This window comes from Vicia villosa, linkage group LG6 (assembly GCF_029867415.1).
Source record: "Vicia villosa cultivar HV-30 ecotype Madison, WI linkage group LG6, Vvil1.0, whole genome shotgun sequence".
In the NCBI taxonomy this organism is placed as follows: Eukaryota; Viridiplantae; Streptophyta; class Magnoliopsida; order Fabales; family Fabaceae; genus Vicia; species Vicia villosa.
In genome coordinates this window covers 16,707,759-16,725,275 of record NC_081185.1, presented here as the reverse complement: position 1 = coordinate 16,725,275, position 17,517 = coordinate 16,707,759, and the positions used below count along the sequence as shown (strand labels likewise).

The following is a 17,517-nucleotide window of genomic DNA, read 5'->3' as shown; positions in this document are numbered from 1 at the left end:
AGCGGTTGTTAAGGTTTTTGTACGATTAGACTATAGTAGATATCACCTAGGACTAGGGATACCCTATAGTTACCGGTTAACTCTTGATAACATAAAGGCTTGATTTCATCATAATTCTCTAAGGACTTAGGATTTAGGATGAATGTTCAAAGGTTTTCCCACTAAGGACTTAGGGGAAAATAATCTAAAGGGCGGTAATTAAAGATTATGAACTTGTTGAAGAGATCTAAATCCAAGGTTATTACAGGAACAATCACACACTTTACCCTAGCATAATACTCATATTTGTCAAAAAGCCAATTTACTTTTCTGCTTAATTTAATTATTTTTAGTCACAATTTGCAAACAAAACTCCAAATATAGTTTTTTGTTTAATTGAACCATTATTTAAACTCGATATTAACGTGCAGTCCTTGAGATCGACATTCGGGGAATTTCCCTATTATTACTACAGAGGCAAAATAGTACACTTGCTATTTTACCGATCAAGTTTTTGGCGCCGTTGCCGGGGACTGCTAAAATATAGAGTTTTGATTTTAGTTCAATTGAAATTTTGTTGCTCGTCAACTAAAATTTTGTTTTTGTTTTTGTTTATTTGAATTTGTTTTTATTATAAAAAAAATATATAAAAAAAAAAGATTCAAATTATTTTTTCTTCATGAATTCTTCTATACTTTGCTACTAACAAATTGTCTGAGTTTTGTAGCTATGTATTGTTTTGATACATTGCCACCTGTATCTCCTGCATGTTGGTCCCCTAATTCAGGAGTCACCTTGGAAGAGGCGACTAAAATTTTCAAAGCATATAAGAGGGAGGTAAGAATCCTTATGAATGAATGTAAGGAAGCTAACTATTATCCAGATATGTTTATTTGGAGAAAGTTAGAGTTGGAAGAAGAATATGTGGAACCAGAAGAAAAATGCTTAACATCAGATGAAGAGGATGCAGTAAGAATAGAAGAATTTGAGGTAAAAAAGAAATATGGGGAAGAAGAAATAAGGAAACTTGAAGATGATCGAGTTTTGGATAAAACCACAAATTTAACAATTTGTGAAGATGTGGACATCCAACATGAAAATTTTCAACAAGAGAGTATCCCCAAAAACTATTTTTACAACAAGGCAGATGAAAGACAAGAAATTGACAAAGTACTGGAAGACATTTATGCCTTGTTCAAAAAAATAAAGCTAAAGAGGATTTGGCAGCAACATCATCAATACTTTAAGTTCATGGGATTGCTACCAAACAAAAGAAAGAAAAAAGATGATGTGTTCTTTGTGTCATATATGCCACCCTAACAAGAGGAATGGACCGTCGAGCCATGCGACGTTAAACGAAGCGCTTCGTGGGAGGCAACCCACGGTTTTAATAATTAATTTCTCTGTTTTTTTTATTTTTATTTTATTTTCAGGAAATAAAAGAGGACGTCTCTGGTGAAAGCTTTGAAGTGATCATTAGAGCCAATTACCCTCTGTGAGTCACCTCTCTCAGGCTCGTTCTGAAACATTGAGGCCAATGTTTAGTTCAAGTTTGGGGGAGGCTCTTCTCTCTTCTCTTTGCATTTTATTTTTATGTTATTTCTATGTTATTGGTATGATGTGAAACCATAAAGTGAATTCTGCCCAAATTTTGACCGAAATTTTAATTTTTGTTGAAGAAGTTTTTGTCCGAAGAGCGGCCGGGAATAGTATATAGAGATGAAGCGAGGATTGTTTGAGGACAGGAAGTGCGGAATAATGTGACAAGAGGTTTGTTTAAACACCCTTGGTTCCCTAAAAGAGATACGAGTCTAACGTGTAGATTTGCACCATAGTACTTGTCTCCTGAGAAGTACTTATCGAGTAGTTTATTGATACAGTCTGGCATAATTCAGATTCACTTGCATGATGACTGGTTGAGAAAAAAAAAAGAGAGATATAAAGTTGGCACCAAATGATGAAAAGGCGGTAAAAGGCAATCGGCTCGCTAAGTTGGGTAACCCTCACCCGGTTATTCAGCCCAAAGGAGATTGAACCCCAAACGTCGTCCAAAAGGACAATATATAACTGCAAAGTTTGAAAATTTCATCGGTAATAAAAAGTAGCCAATGCTGCTAGTTTGGTGCCAGGAAAAGAAAATAAGAAGCCTCGACTCGTCTCATGCAGGTTATGATTATTATAAGAAATGAGTGCCTTAATATGATTGTCCGAATGAAAGAGGAGGAAAATCGGAAAGAGACTTAAGTGCAAAGCATAGTTGGAGAGGTATCCGAAACGGGAGCTTGAGGTTTAATGTGGTAACAAAACTCGTCGCGTCATGTGAATGCCGAACCAACTGTTTCTTGATCAATACAGACGGATATCTCACGTATGAACACCGTGTGCTTTGAGGGTCATTAACTTTTGTAATTGTCGCTTGAGGTCAAGCAACGGTTTAAGTTTGGGGGAGTTTGATCAGTGGTTTTCACACATATATTTATCGTTGTTTTTAAGTATGTTTAAGTTATGTTATTGAGTGTTTTATTTCTTTATTCGTCATTTTATGCTTTGGTTGTGTATTTTACTATTTGCAGGCTCCGAGGAATAAATCGAGACAAATCAATGCGAAAAAGTACAAAAAAGGGAGTTTCGAAGGAAGTGAAAAATCAAGCTACATGAGGTCTGACACGACCACCTGTGTCACCTGAAACTGGCCGTGTTAGCATGAAGCGTGGCCAAGAAAATGCAAAAGAGATGAAATTCACGGGGCTGACACGGCTCGTGTTAGCAAGTGTGAGATCTAGAAATTTTCAACATGTTTCTCATCGTGACAGGCGTGTAGTATTTTGATCATAACTGGAGCTTCGTAACTCGGAATGACGCGGTTCCGGTGGCAAAATTTCGCTAACGAAAAGGGCTACAACTTTCATGAAGAACGCAAATCCAAATTCTGAAGTTAAGGACCAACACGGCCCGTGTTGCCTAACACGGCCACCCGTGTCAGCAGTGCTGAGTGTGATTTTGATAAATTAAGTTCAGGAGGCCAACACGGCCACCCGTGTTGCCTGACACGGCCAGTGTTGGCTAAAACGCTGATTTTGCTGATTTTTGTGATTTTTAATTAAGTGTTGAGCCAAGGGACATTTTGGGTACTTCCAACCAACCTAAGTGAGTCTGCACTATTTAGGAGGGTTTTGAAGATGAATTAGGGACTTTTTGACCGAGAGAAGATACAAGATTGAAGATTGGAGAAAACAAGGGTTTGGGAGAGAAGAAGGTTTTCATGAACGGAAGCGATTGAAGATCAACTTTCATCTCAATTCTTGTAATGTCTCCATTTTATATTTTGTTTTCTTTGAACAATATGAGTAACTAAACCCTAATGCTAGGGGGTGTCCCTGATTTGACTCTGTAATGATTTTGAATTCCTGAGTTCATCAATAGATTTGTTTTCTTATTTAATTTAATTGTACAAGGTTTTTATGCTTTCTTTGTCGGACCAACAAGATTGATTTACGGTTAACAACCAGCTGGACAGCGGTTGTTAAGGTTTTTGTACGATTAGACTATAGTAGATATCACCTAGGACTAGGGATACCCTATAGTTACCGGTTAACTCTTGATAACATAAAGGCTTGATTTCATCATAATTCTCTAAGGACTTAGGATTTAGGATGAATGTTCAAAGGTTTTCCCACTAAGGACTTAGGGGAAAATAATCTAAAGGGCGGTAATTAAAGATTATGAACTTGTTGAAGAGATCTAAATCCAAGGTTATTACAGGAACAATCACACACTTTACCCTAGCATAATACTCATATTTGTCAAAAAGCCAATTTACTTTTCTGCTTAATTTAATTATTTTTAGTCACAATTTGCAAACAAAACTCCAAATATAGTTTTTTGTTTAATTGAACCATTATTTAAACTCGATATTAACGTGCAGTCCTTGAGATCGACATTCGGGGAATTTCCCTATTATTACTACAGAGGCAAAATAGTACACTTGCTATTTTACCGATCAATGGTGCACTAGAAAACAACTTCTTCCACCCATATCTCTTAAAATGCAGCAGCATCAAAGGAAACATAAACTATTAAACAACACTTTAAATGGTAACTTGAAAAATCGAATTCCTCAAATAATGGTCATTTTACTATAAAATGGTATCTTAGTGTTAACTGAAGATTTCGTTTAGGAAGAAAGGTACTTCGAAGGTCTGAAATTTAAAGGAGGTGGTTGCTGATGACCATATTTGAAGATAAGGAATGGCTACTGATGGCCATGCTTCGAGAATGATGTTTAAGTTGAAACAAAGATAGTGAGCACCGAGGCTAAATTTGAGAAGAATAGTCTTTGGGACTTAGGAGTTTTTGCGAAATATGCGAGGTACTGAAGCTTAGCGTGTTTTCGTGGCGTTCTCGATTGTAATTATGTTGACACGCGTCGAAGGAGGATTCAGGCGGGATGATTTGAATTTCGAAACAGTTTATGTAACCGCACGAAGACAGATGGCATCCCTGGATTTTCTATGAGCAACGTGGCATCAGATTAGTGTAGGACCGTTAGGGTCAAAATTAGTATAAATAAGGGTCTTAATGTTAGGATTCGGGGTGTTCATTTTGTACAAATCACTCACATATTGCTCAAGTATCAAGTGTTAAGAGAAAGAGTTCGCTGAGAAATGTACGTATGACACCAACACCAATTTAAATACATGTGTATTTTCCTTTATTCAAGTATCTTTCGATTTTACTGCATTCCAGTTATTTTCTGTCATTTACATTCATGCTCTCTTTATTTTCATGTCATTTATCTTCGAAGCATTTTACTTTTCTGCACTTTAAGATTCTTGCACTTTTACAGTTTTATCTTATAATTTATCTCTAACTTACCTTTCGCTCATGTTATATTTATGCGTATAACAAAGTGATTACTAATCCATTGGTTTGATCAAGTACCACTTATTTCGAAACACACCAATCGTAAACATAATTTGAATCATCATAAATAACAACCTATTTGACCATGTCCTAGGATCAATCTAGTCGATCCTGCGAGTAACCAAATCATATTTATTATAGTTTGGAAGACTAGCGGTTGTTTACCGTAAATCACCGTAAACACTTAGTCATTCCTATCAATTGATTGAAACTCCAAGTCCACACAATAGTCATGAAAATTCTGGAGATCATTAAAATCAAGAAACTTGTTTTTGAGATCTAGGGCAAATATGAAAATTTATTTCCAAGTGAGGGACAAGAGTAAGTTCCATCATGAACTCCTTGGGAGTAGGAACTTGGCTTGCACGTAGTAATTAGAATGGATTCACTATCATCATCATATCCATTTTATGCTAAGAGGTGAATTTCCCTTCCCTTTGGTTATGATTTTGACAAAGAATTTCTAGTTAGAATTGTATTTGGTAGTAGCTCTTATAAACTCTTGCTGAATATAATGGATTCATGCTAGTAGTAGGGATTGAAAATTGAATTGATATGATATTTGATGTGTTTTATGAGTTGTGTGATGTCATGGATGTCCTCAAATGATACTCTATGTTAGGCAAGGATTTTATGATGTGAACTGTTGTTTTTCCGAGTTTCAGGTTGTTGGAATCGATTCAAAACTTGGTGGAATTAATTCACAGAGGTTTTTTCGGGTTTGAAATTGGATCAAAATCTATTGGAATCGATTCAAATTGGCTGGGAATTCAATATGTTTGCTAAAATGAATCCAAGCTTTGTTAGAAACTTAGAATTGATTCTCAGTCCCTATTTTGCCTAAAACCCTTACTTTTCATGCTCTAAACTCTATTTTGAGTTAGGTAATGATTATGAACCTTAATGAAGTGATTAAGGGCTTGAACTTTATAACTTCTCAAAAATCTCGTGCTTATTAAAATAAAATAAAATATGTAAAAAACACATGTATATTTAGGATGTTACTCCACATCAAACTCATCTTTCTATAACTTATAATTTAATAAACAAGACATTTAACACTTATCATCGTATCCTCACCTTCATTTAAGGTATCCTTGCAACAGAATTATAAAAAAAACATGTTTTGAAAATCATATAGGTCTCGTGAATTCAATTTATTAACTCAATAAAATATGATAAAAATAATCTTCTCAAATGATATAATCATCACAATAACGAGAGTATAACATCCAACTCTCTAAAGTAACATAAACAAAATAAAAGGAAAAAGTCGTTCTCCTCGTCCAATGTTACATATCAGAGCACGTAATCTAAAGACACAAAATGGAAATAAAAGAAGAACAACCTCACACCATCCTCCACTCTAAGAAGCTACTCAGTTATCTGTTTATCTATACTCCGAGGAGGAGCACATACCACAACAACAACAACAACAACGAATGGTGAGAAATCATATTAATAAAGTAAGCAGTACATACTGCAAAGTAGAGTATAAACACATACATATTCTACAGGTAATTTCATACAATATTACACAATACATTCACACCCAACTCCCTAATCACACACAAAACACATATTATGCATACAACTCATTCATGTGATGCAACTCAACTATGTAACTCAATGCATATGCATGTGATACCAACTCAATATTTGATTCTCTCAAGAACCGGGTCCCGTCTCAGAACCCATGAGCCTCCTCTTTGAGCTTAAGACAAGCCACTAGTACCCTGTCTAAACTAGTGAACACGCCTTTTGAAACAACTCAAATGATGCATGAATCAGACATATTTATATCAATGCATTAAGACCCCTCTCCGATCCTAACATTGAGCACTGGCAAATCTCTTAATCCACTCTCCGCATTACCACACAATCACCACACATGGACAACACTGCATTCATACTCAACATGCTCAATACATCAATTCATGTTCACAACTCATAAACATACTCGTCATAGCATTATCGCCAACACAACATCAACAAATACACATTACTCTCATCAATTACTTATGCTATCACAATACATTCAGCTCCTAAAAACAAGTCCTTTTAATGGTAAATCGTGTTAGCGTTTCCAACGCTTCGAACCACATCTTGTTTGGACTTATGGATTAAATGTTATGATGAAAACATCCAATGAACCAATCTATTGTTCCTACGCACCAATTTATTGTTCCCAACTAATGTTACGAAATTTTTCAAAAAGGAAAGAGAACCATTCGATTGGTCTCCTTTGTTTCAATCGATTGTTCCAAATTCACATCAAAACTCAAGAACACAACCACTCAACAATAAACACAAATGCAAATCAAATCAATGCATATAACAACATATTCATCATTATGTATTCATCAATATTCATCAAGAAACAATGGATAAACAACCCTCATTATAGGTTAAGTACTCCTCTATCATATCCCTCATGCATAAACTCTTTATTAAGGTTATTTTCTCTCTTACCCTACGATTCCAGCAAAAACAATGTTGGGTTAGGAATTCTTCTACTTAGCACATGTTTTCCTCAACTTTTTAACTCTTTAGTTATGTCTTAGAGTAGGATAGAAGATATGGGATTATGGATTAATAATTTTTAGCATTGAAAATTTGGTATTGAAGATTCAAACTTGATTGATGAGGAGGCGAATCAAGTAGAGAATTTATAGGAGACTTTGAAGATGGTGCATCCTATCCAATAAATGGAGGATACATTAGAGTGATGGAGAAATAAATTAAAGGTTTTTTTTTATAAAAATAGCTACTCTTTAATGGCGGGCAGCGTTCGGTAAATATGAAATTGGAAGCTAATGTCATTGATGAATTAAAAGCTCCTTGGAAAGTAAAGGTTCCAAGCCAAATCAACTTTTTTTGGTTAAAGACTTATTCTTGATAAGTTTCTTACAAAGAAGGTATTTTTTAAGAGAGGGTGGCTTTTGAAAATACCGAAAATTCTATTGTTTTTTGGAGCAAGTCTAAGGAATCGGCCCTGCACTTGTTCTTCAAATGTGATTTTGGTTTGCAAGTTTGGAATATGATGAAAGCTTGGTTTGGAATCTAAGATTTTTTGGAGCAAGTTTTGTTACACTAATGAATTTTTTTAATAAGCAATTGAATATAAGAAATCGCACTAGGGGTGCAACTCTTACAACAAGAACACACTAGGTTGAAAAGTTACAAAGCAATGGTAATTTATACCAATCATAAAAATTGATCCTACGCAACATGTGAATATTTGACTCCATTGTCATGTTCATGAGCTTTTTGTTTATTTGTTTTGATTAGCCATTTGTTAGGGTATTTGGTTGTCTATAAATGAGATAAATTTTAAAGATGATAAGAGGAGTGTGGAAGATACTATTGCTCTAATCAAATCATTGTCTTAGAATTCGATAGTTATTACTTATTAGCATTAGAGAGAAAGCTAGCTTAAATTGGGAGGTTTAGACCTCTCGTCCTTTGTTTGTCGTTGCCTGTTGCGGTCGTGATTGACTTCAGTGATTTTAAAGTTGTTATTGTTGTTGCAGTGTAACTTTGTGACTTTAGTTAACAAAATAAAAAAAATAATTAATATATATTATACTGATGTGAGAGATAAATTTATTTGGAACAACTTCTCTACCCATCACAAAAAGTTGGGTAGAGTACCTTCAACCAATCACAAGGTTCCATTTAATCTTAACACATTTAATTAAGGTGAATTCTTATCTACCCAACTCAAAAAGTTGGGTAAACAACAAACATTTTTATTATTTTAATAAATAATTAAATGTGTTAAATGAGATGAAATCATGTGATTGGTTGGAGGTACACTACCTAACTTTTTGTGATGGATAGAGAAGTTGTCCCCTTTAATTAATTATAAAATAGTACAACTTTTTGTTGTTTCCAAGAAATTTTATATTAAAGGTAACTTTAGCGAACTTTTTGAATTTGGTAGATAAGAATTCACCAAATTTATATACTAAAACTATCAAAACTACCATATACCAAAATTACTAAAACTATGTTGGTTCTGGTTTCTCGTTGGCTGAATTAATTGTATTGTCCTTGTTTTACTTAATTATTATTATTATTATTATTATTTATTTCTTTAATTTATCTTTATGAATTAAAGTTATTTTATTTGAATTTAAGAAAAAATAATAATAAAAATAATGACTTAACATTATCTTTAACTGTACAAAAATAGTAGTTTATGGATATTTAGTTTATATATATTTGTCTTCTTTGTTAACATTGCCAGACATTTTAAGAGTGTCATTTGAAAAAATATTTTTTAAGAAAAATCATCATGAAGATAGGTTGCATTCTCATATTCTTATGTACTTTCTTCTTCTTCAACCTTACGTTCGGATCAGGTACATATATAATAATAATTATTATTATATTTATCGTAACTCTTATATCATTCGTTCATACATAAATATTTTAACATGAGAGAGTATAATCTTGTGTAAAAATATTTACGTATGAATATGAATATTGTTGATTTAATCAAGTTTTTTATATCTATAATATTATAAATGTAGTAAGCACCGAAGCGAATCAATCCTTTTGTCCGCGTCACTTGGACTTGCCAGGCAAATGTAGCGATTCTCGCAGTTGCGGTCAAGATTTGAATGCTGCATTTGGAGCAAGCGCCATGGTTCAAGACTGTATTTGTGAAGATCTTCCCAACAATATGCACCGTTGCACATGTTGCTGCAAATGTCAAGTAGTGAAAGATAGAAAGACACTATTTCTTGCAAGCATGTTTGTTGATGGTCAACTAAAATGTAATTAAATCTAAAGTTTCATGTTATAATTAATAATTACATCACATTCCAATATATGTGTTTTTATTTTTAATTTTGTCTCTACTTTGAGTCTTTAATATTAATATATAACAAAATATATCTTTGTAAACATAACTACGGATTTTATGGTTATCTAGAGGCATCAAGTATTTAATTTTGTTTTACTTTATTTACTAGTTTCAATGCATACTAGTGAAATATATGTTCGCACAAGTACTAATATGATATCATGATATACACGTTTTTAGTTTTAAAAATGTAATAAAAAATAAAAATAAAATTATTTTACTAAAAAGGTTTATTAATTTTTTTAAAAAAGACATATTTTTAAAAGAAAAACATAATTATTATACCACAATTGTTTTATATTAATAATATATATTTCAATTTTTCATATATTATCATAAAAATATTGTATATTAAATAGAAAATAATTTCAAAATAAAAATATTAGTAAAGAAAATAATTAAAAACAATTTATTTTTCCCGATATAGCTCACTTTTCTATATACTATTTTAAAAATATTGTAACTTAAATTAAAAATAATTTCAAAATAAAAAAATTTAGTAACATATATAATTAAAAAATAACGCATTTTCCCGTATTTGGATTCGTAAATTATTTTAAATAATTTTGGTTGAAATACTCCTGCGTTCACATGCATACTAGTGTGTTACGCGCATCAACTATCAATCCATTACGAATGAATAAATATAAACACCCTATAATGCCCTTTGTTTTTTTTTAAAAACACACACTAAAAAGGATAAAACAGTAATCGATTAAACATGAATTTAAATCCATGTCGTTTATCATTTGCATTAACAAGTTACCAAAAAATTTAATTTCAAACACTCACTACAAAAAAAAGATAACTCATTTACCTTATAAAGCTTCATTAAATTCTGAAGGATTTTCTTGATTTGGTGAATATTTAAAAATTCTTTATTTGTTTTCTATAATAAAATTTTGGTATATTTGACTAAGGAATGCGTTTATTTTTGCTAAATACGATAGTGGGTCTGAAAAAGAATATAATCCTATCATATAATATCATATACTGTTTTTAATATATATTATAATATATATTCTATTTTTATAAATAATATAATATAAATAAAAATATATTGATATTTTTAATAAACAAATATTACATTAGTTTCAAAAAAAAAATTAATTTACTATGTTTTATAATATATAATATATTATTTTTAATAAACATATAATTAAAAATATATACTATTTTGAATAAAAAAATATATATCCATCAAATATCAATTCATTACAAATGAATGGATATAAACATTCTATAATGCCCTCCTGTTATTTTAAAAACAAAACCTAAAAAGGATAAAACAATAATCAACTAAACACGAATTAAAATCCACATGGCTTATCATCATTTGCATTATCAAGTTACCAAAAGAATTATTTTCAAATATTCATTACTACAAAAGGATAACTCATTTATCTTATTAAACATCATTGAATTTTAAAGAATTTTCTTGATTAGGTGAATATTTAAAAATTCTTTATTTGTTTTCTATAATGAAATTTTGGTATATTTGACAAAAGAGGATGTTTGTTTTATCTAAATATGATATTGGGTCTTAAAAAAGAAGATAACTATATCATATAATATCTTATAATGTTTTTCATATATATTATAATATATATTCTATTTTTATTAATAATATAATATAAATAAAAATATATACAACTTTTTAATAAATAAATATTATATTGTTTTTAATAAACATATAATATACTATTTTTAATAAAAAATAATATAATATTTTTAATAAACATATAATATACTATTTTTAATAATATATTGTTTTGAATTAAAAATATATACTATTTTGAATAAAAATAAATACTGTTTTTAATGAAAATTATATTATAATCTATTTTTAATAATATATATAATATATTCTTTTTCAATAATAAAATATATATTTTGTTATTAAAAACATAATATACAATATATCCTACTTTTATAAACCTCACTACAAAAAAAGAGCTCAGTAGTGACGTAATTATCACGCCACATACAGAAAAAACACTTCACAAACCATTATTTGCGACGTGGTCATTTACGAGGCAAGGTGGCAACTTTTAGTGACGTGATTTTCAGTTCACTAATTAGTGAAGTGAAAATCACGTCGCAACATTTTGACCAGAGTTTAATGTTTTTTCATTCAGAGCAGGCGTAGCAGTAATGAGTCAGTAAAAGCATCTTTATTAGTGACGTGATTTTCATGTCACTACCTAGTGGCATGCAAATCACGTCGCTAAATTTGCCTAGAGAGTTATAAAAGCGCATTTATATTTGTGCAGTTGCGACGTGATTTACATGTCACTACTTAGTGACATGGAAATCACCTCACTAATATTTTTTTTTCAAAAACCAAATATTATATATATATATATATAATCAAATTAATAAATTAAATATATTAAAATTAATTAATAAATTTTATAAATTAATTCAATAAACTAAATATAAATCTAATATTAAAATTAAGAAACTAAAATTATAAATCTAATACGGATAGCTTAACCAAATATAATACGGATAGCTTAACCAAATAATACGGATAGCTTAACCAAATATAATACGGATAGCTTAACCAAATAATACAGATAGCTTAAAAAAATAACACCGATAGCTTAAATAACTTACCATAGCTTTTTGTGTACGATTGTCAACAAAAGCTCCTGTTTTCTTTTTCCGAGTCCTCGCAACCAGCTCGGTCATAAGTGGTGGTCTATTTAATTCCTTAGTCTAAATAACAAAATAAACTATAATTAATAATATCAATTATTAATTGAAATTATAACTTTAAGAAGTGGTAATAATTATTACCATGCGACGAACATGCTCAGCAGTGCTTATACTTCCAACAGCATTAAGGCAACCACCTTTTTCAGATGCTCTCATCTTCTTTGCATTTTTAGATTTGGCCGCAAACTCATCACTCTCCCGATATTTAAGAAGTTCCCGAAAGATTTCTTCTCCTATCCAACTAGGACGGATGCCATGAAGTTCCCAACGCTTTCTAACACGTCGTAGAATGTCAGAAAGTCGTCTTGCAGTTCTTCCATAATAATTTTTTTTAATCTGTCTCTCTTTCATTGGTTCCCACACACATTTTTCCTACAATAAAAGTAGATAAAATAAAAATTAGATAACTGTAGTGAAAAAGTTATTTAAATAACAATAACTTAAACAATAAATTAAGTATACCTGAAAATGCGTAAACCAATATTCTCTATCATCGCCCTTAACATCTTTAAAAGTGTTTATAAGTTTTTAATAATTTTGCTGAATTATATAACTTATAACTTTGGCAGCAGTCCGACTCGGCGTGAATCTAAACAACATTAATTGAATTAACATTAATTATAAAGTTATATAAAATGGAAACGTATACTTAAATAAAAATTGATAAATAAGAAACTTACGAGTTTCCTTCGGGCCCAATAAAAAATCTCCTGTCAATGATATGAATCTGACTCGGATCATCATCCCCTCGAAGATCGCTCCCATCCAACTGATCATTCGCAGTCTCATCCTCCACAGTCTCATCCTCCACCTGATCATCATCCTGTGGGGGCACATGTGATGGATGTGGGGTGGGACCAATATGTGTGGGAGGTGGAAAACTAGACCCTCCAGTCTGCTGGAAAGATGAGGGACTAGTCTGTGTGGGAGGTGGAAAACTAGATCCTCCAGTCTGCTGGAAAGATGAGGAACTAGTCTGTGTGGGAGGTGGAAAACCAAATCCTGCGTTCTGCTGGAAGGATGGGGGCACATGTGTCTGCTGGAAGGATGGGGGCATCTGTGTTTGCTGGAAGGATGGGGGGCACATGTGTCTGCTGGAAGGATGGGGGCATCTGTGTCTGCTGGAAGGATGGGTAACTAGGTGGTGGTGGGGTAATAAAAGACGGACTGTCATATGGATACTGAGAGGAGAGTAGTGGCAGAAAACCCTGAGTACTGGCCATGAACATACGATTAACCTGACTCTGCGGGAGAGGACACGTGGCCAACTGAGGTGACTGACATACTACTACTCGTGGGCGTTGGTGCTTCTTCTTACCAATATCAGCTACACCCTTACCTTTATCAGGTCGGGGTTGCATTTTCCCTATTTATAGAGATTACACAATTAATATACATATATTCAACAAATGGTTCACTAAGTAAAATTATAAAAATATAATCTCAACAACTGGTTGTCATTAACACATTCAATACATAGTTCATTAAGTGAAATTATAAAAATACATTTTCAACAACACATATTCATTATTCTAAATCTTCGTGCTTGTCATCCACATCATTCTCATCATTTGATGTGATATTGTCCTCATATGCAATATCTTCATGCTCTTCATCCAATATAGACGAATCAACTAGATGCCCCCCAACCATTGTATCAGACAAACTTGTAGTTTGTTCATCTGCAACCACATCATTAATTTGTTCCACTTCATCAACTTGGAAAGAAAGATCTTCTTCCACTAGATCGTCAGATTCAATATGACCCATTGGTTTTGTTTTTATGACAACACACCACCCTCGTTTGCGTGGCACAAATGAAGGGTAAGGAACATAGTAAACTTGCCTAACAATATGTGACATTATGAAAGGGTCATACTCTTTGTACCTCCTGTCCATTTAAATCTCAACAGTACCATATGTCCTATCTATTTTTGTGCCTCTAGTTGGATCATACCATTCAGAATAAAACAAGATAACTTTATTTTCCGAGTCCAAGTAAGTGTACACCAACTCGTAGATATGTTTGACAAAACCATAAAAGTCATCTTCACCACCATCTGTAACTCCTTTCACAAAAACACCACTGTTTATGGTCTTTTTCCCTTCAGTCCATGTATGAGTGTGAAATTTATATCCATTCACGAAGTATGTGTGCCATTCATTTGCGCTTTGAATAGGGCCTTGAGACAAGTTTCTCAGATGGAGTATTTCGGGAGTCGGTGCAACTATGCTATACATTCTCTCCTTAAACCATGGTGGAAATTGAGCATGGATGACACCAGATGTTGATTGTACACCGGTAGTATGAAAATAGGTGTTGTTGAATTCCCTAAAAAGAAACACATTATAAGTTTCAGAGTAATGAGTTTTATGATTGTAAAGAAAATTAAAAGTTAGGGGTATGTATACTTACACAAGAAATGGTTTAACTTCAACGCAGTTGATCAAGACATGAACATGGGCAGATTGCATTTCTTGTTGGGTCAACCAATGCACACCCTTTTTTCCAGATGAACGGCCGGGAGGCCCGAAGACCGATAAAGTGAATTGACTCCTTTCACTAACATTGACAGGATTTCGAATGATTCTTGGAGTTAACATCAAATGCTTGAAATAGTGACTGCAAAAATGTGATGTTTCTCGATGCAAGTAATGTGCATATATCGATCCTTCAACTCTAGCCTTATTTTTCACTCATCGTTTTGACTCACCCATGAACCTTTCAAACGGATACATCCACTTATATTGAACAGGTCCTCCAAGATAAGCTTCATAGGCGAGATGCACAGGTAAATGTTCCATGGAGTCAAAAAAACCAGGCGGAAATACTTGTTCCAACTTGCATAGAATGACTGGAATATTTCGATCCAACTTAATGACGTCATCTACTTTTAAAGTTGAAGCACAAATATCTCTGAAAAATTGACTAATTTCAGTCAGTGGATTAAGCACATGTTTAGGTAGAGAACCAAACGCAATTGGTAGCAATTGTTCCATAAAAACATGGCAATCATGACTTTTCATACCATGCAACTTCCTAGTGTTGGCGTCAGCACACCTTGCTAAATTTGAAGAATAGCCGCCGGGCTTTCTCAATTCTTTTAACCATCTACAAACTGCTTTACCTTCTTGGGAGGTCAGACTGAAACAAGCCTTCGGTTTCAGTAATTTCCCATTTGGTTGAGGCTTCAACTCCAACTCTTTTCGATTGCACCATTTTTCCATGTCATGTCTAGCCTTCTCATTATCTTTCATCTTGTCTTTAACATCCATCATGGTGTTAAATACATTATCAAAAAAATTCTTCTCAATATGCATAACATCTAAATTATGGCGCAACAAATTATCTTTCAAATATGAAAGATCCCAAAATATACTTCTCTTTGTCCAATTGTGATCGACCTCGTATCCTTCAATTCTACATGCCTTTCCAGTATCTGTAATTTTTGGTAGCCCACAAACTTTGTCCCATACAGCACCTGGTGACAATCGGGGCGGAGGCATATCTGTTACCTGTTTGTCTTTTATGAAATTTGTCTTGTTCTTTCTATACGGATGATTTTTTGGTAGAAATCTGCGGTGACGGTCAAACCACGAGTTTTTACCCCCTTTATCCAACGTAAACGCCTTCGTCTCTTTCATACAATGCGGGCAACCCATTCTGCCATGTGTACCCCAACCAGACAACATGCCATATGCTGGAAAGTCGTTGATGGTCCACATCAAGGCAGCTCGCATAGTAAAATTTTGTTTACGTGATATATCATAAGTCCATTCTCCACCAATCCACAACCTCTTCAAATCATCAATTAAAGGTTGTAAATACACATCAATTCTGGCTTTTGGACTCGAAGGTCCTGGAATGATGCACGTCAAAAACATATATGGTTTTATCATGCACATCTCGGGAGGGAGGTTGTAAGGGGTTACAATAACTGGCCAACAAGAATACGCATTTCCCGACGCTTGAACATAAGGAGCAAAACCATCTGAGCATAATCCAAGCCTGACATTTCTAGGTTCTGCGGCAAAATCAGGATGTATTCGATCAAAGTGTTTCCATGCCTCGCCATCAGATGGATGCCGCATAGTGCCTGGACTTGTTTTGTTTGTATGATGCCATGTCATCTGACTTGCACTGTGCATTGAAGCAAAAATTCTTTTTAACCTTGGAATTATCGGAAGATAAAACATGAACTTTTCTGCTACACGGTCTTGATTAGTGTTAATGGCACTACTGCGAACTTTATATCTTGGACTCATACAAAATTTGCATTCCTCCAACAATCCATCTTAAGTACAAAACTCATTGTCATAAAACAACATACAACCATTAATGCAACAATCAATCTTTCTTACTCTTAAGCCCAACTTCGACACCAACTTCTTTGCTTCATAAAATGTTGTAGGTAAGTTGTCTTTCATTGCAGTTGAGTCCATCATCATTTTTACAAAGAATTCCAAACACTGATCAAGAACATTCCAATTTGACTTGGCGGCCAATAATCTCACACACATTGATAACTTGGAGTCAGACGAACCGTCAAACAACGGCGTATTCATCTCATTCAACAACTGATAAAATCTCGGCGCTTCTTCGTTCTGCATCTCTTCCCCATCACAATCTTCAGGTTGATCATAGTTCACGTTCACACCAAAAGCATCCTCAACCATGTCACCGATCTGATTAAAGTTTTCCTCATATTCAATAGGCGGTCTTTCCTCATATTCCATTGGCGGACGACTACTTGAAGCATGCGTACTGCTAGTCTCTGGTACGTTACTCGGCAATTTTTCACCATCAAACGTCCAAATCCAATAATTTTCCATGAAACCTCTTCTATACAAATGCCTGACCACTTCATCTGGGTCACTAATTATAGGTCATTCAAATTTAAGACAGGGACACCTAACTCCTCCTTTGCTTCGACAACATTCTTGAGCAAACGCCCACGTGATAAACCCGTTAACTCCTTCTATAAAATTGGGTTTAAGTGCACGTCTTCCTGGTTCCACTC

The 17,517-nt window shown here is 33.3% G+C and overlaps 1 long non-coding RNA gene across 1 annotated transcript; it reads left to right on the top strand.

Moving 5' to 3' along the window:
- The first annotated feature begins 9,170 nt into the window (after window positions 1-9,170).
- Window positions 9,171-9,759, top strand: LOC131611288 (uncharacterized). The gene is made up of 2 exons (XR_009286828.1): window positions 9,171-9,269; window positions 9,441-9,759. It is a non-coding gene; the product is annotated as an uncharacterized LOC131611288 (long non-coding RNA).
- Window positions 9,760-17,517: the final 7,758 nt, after the last annotated feature.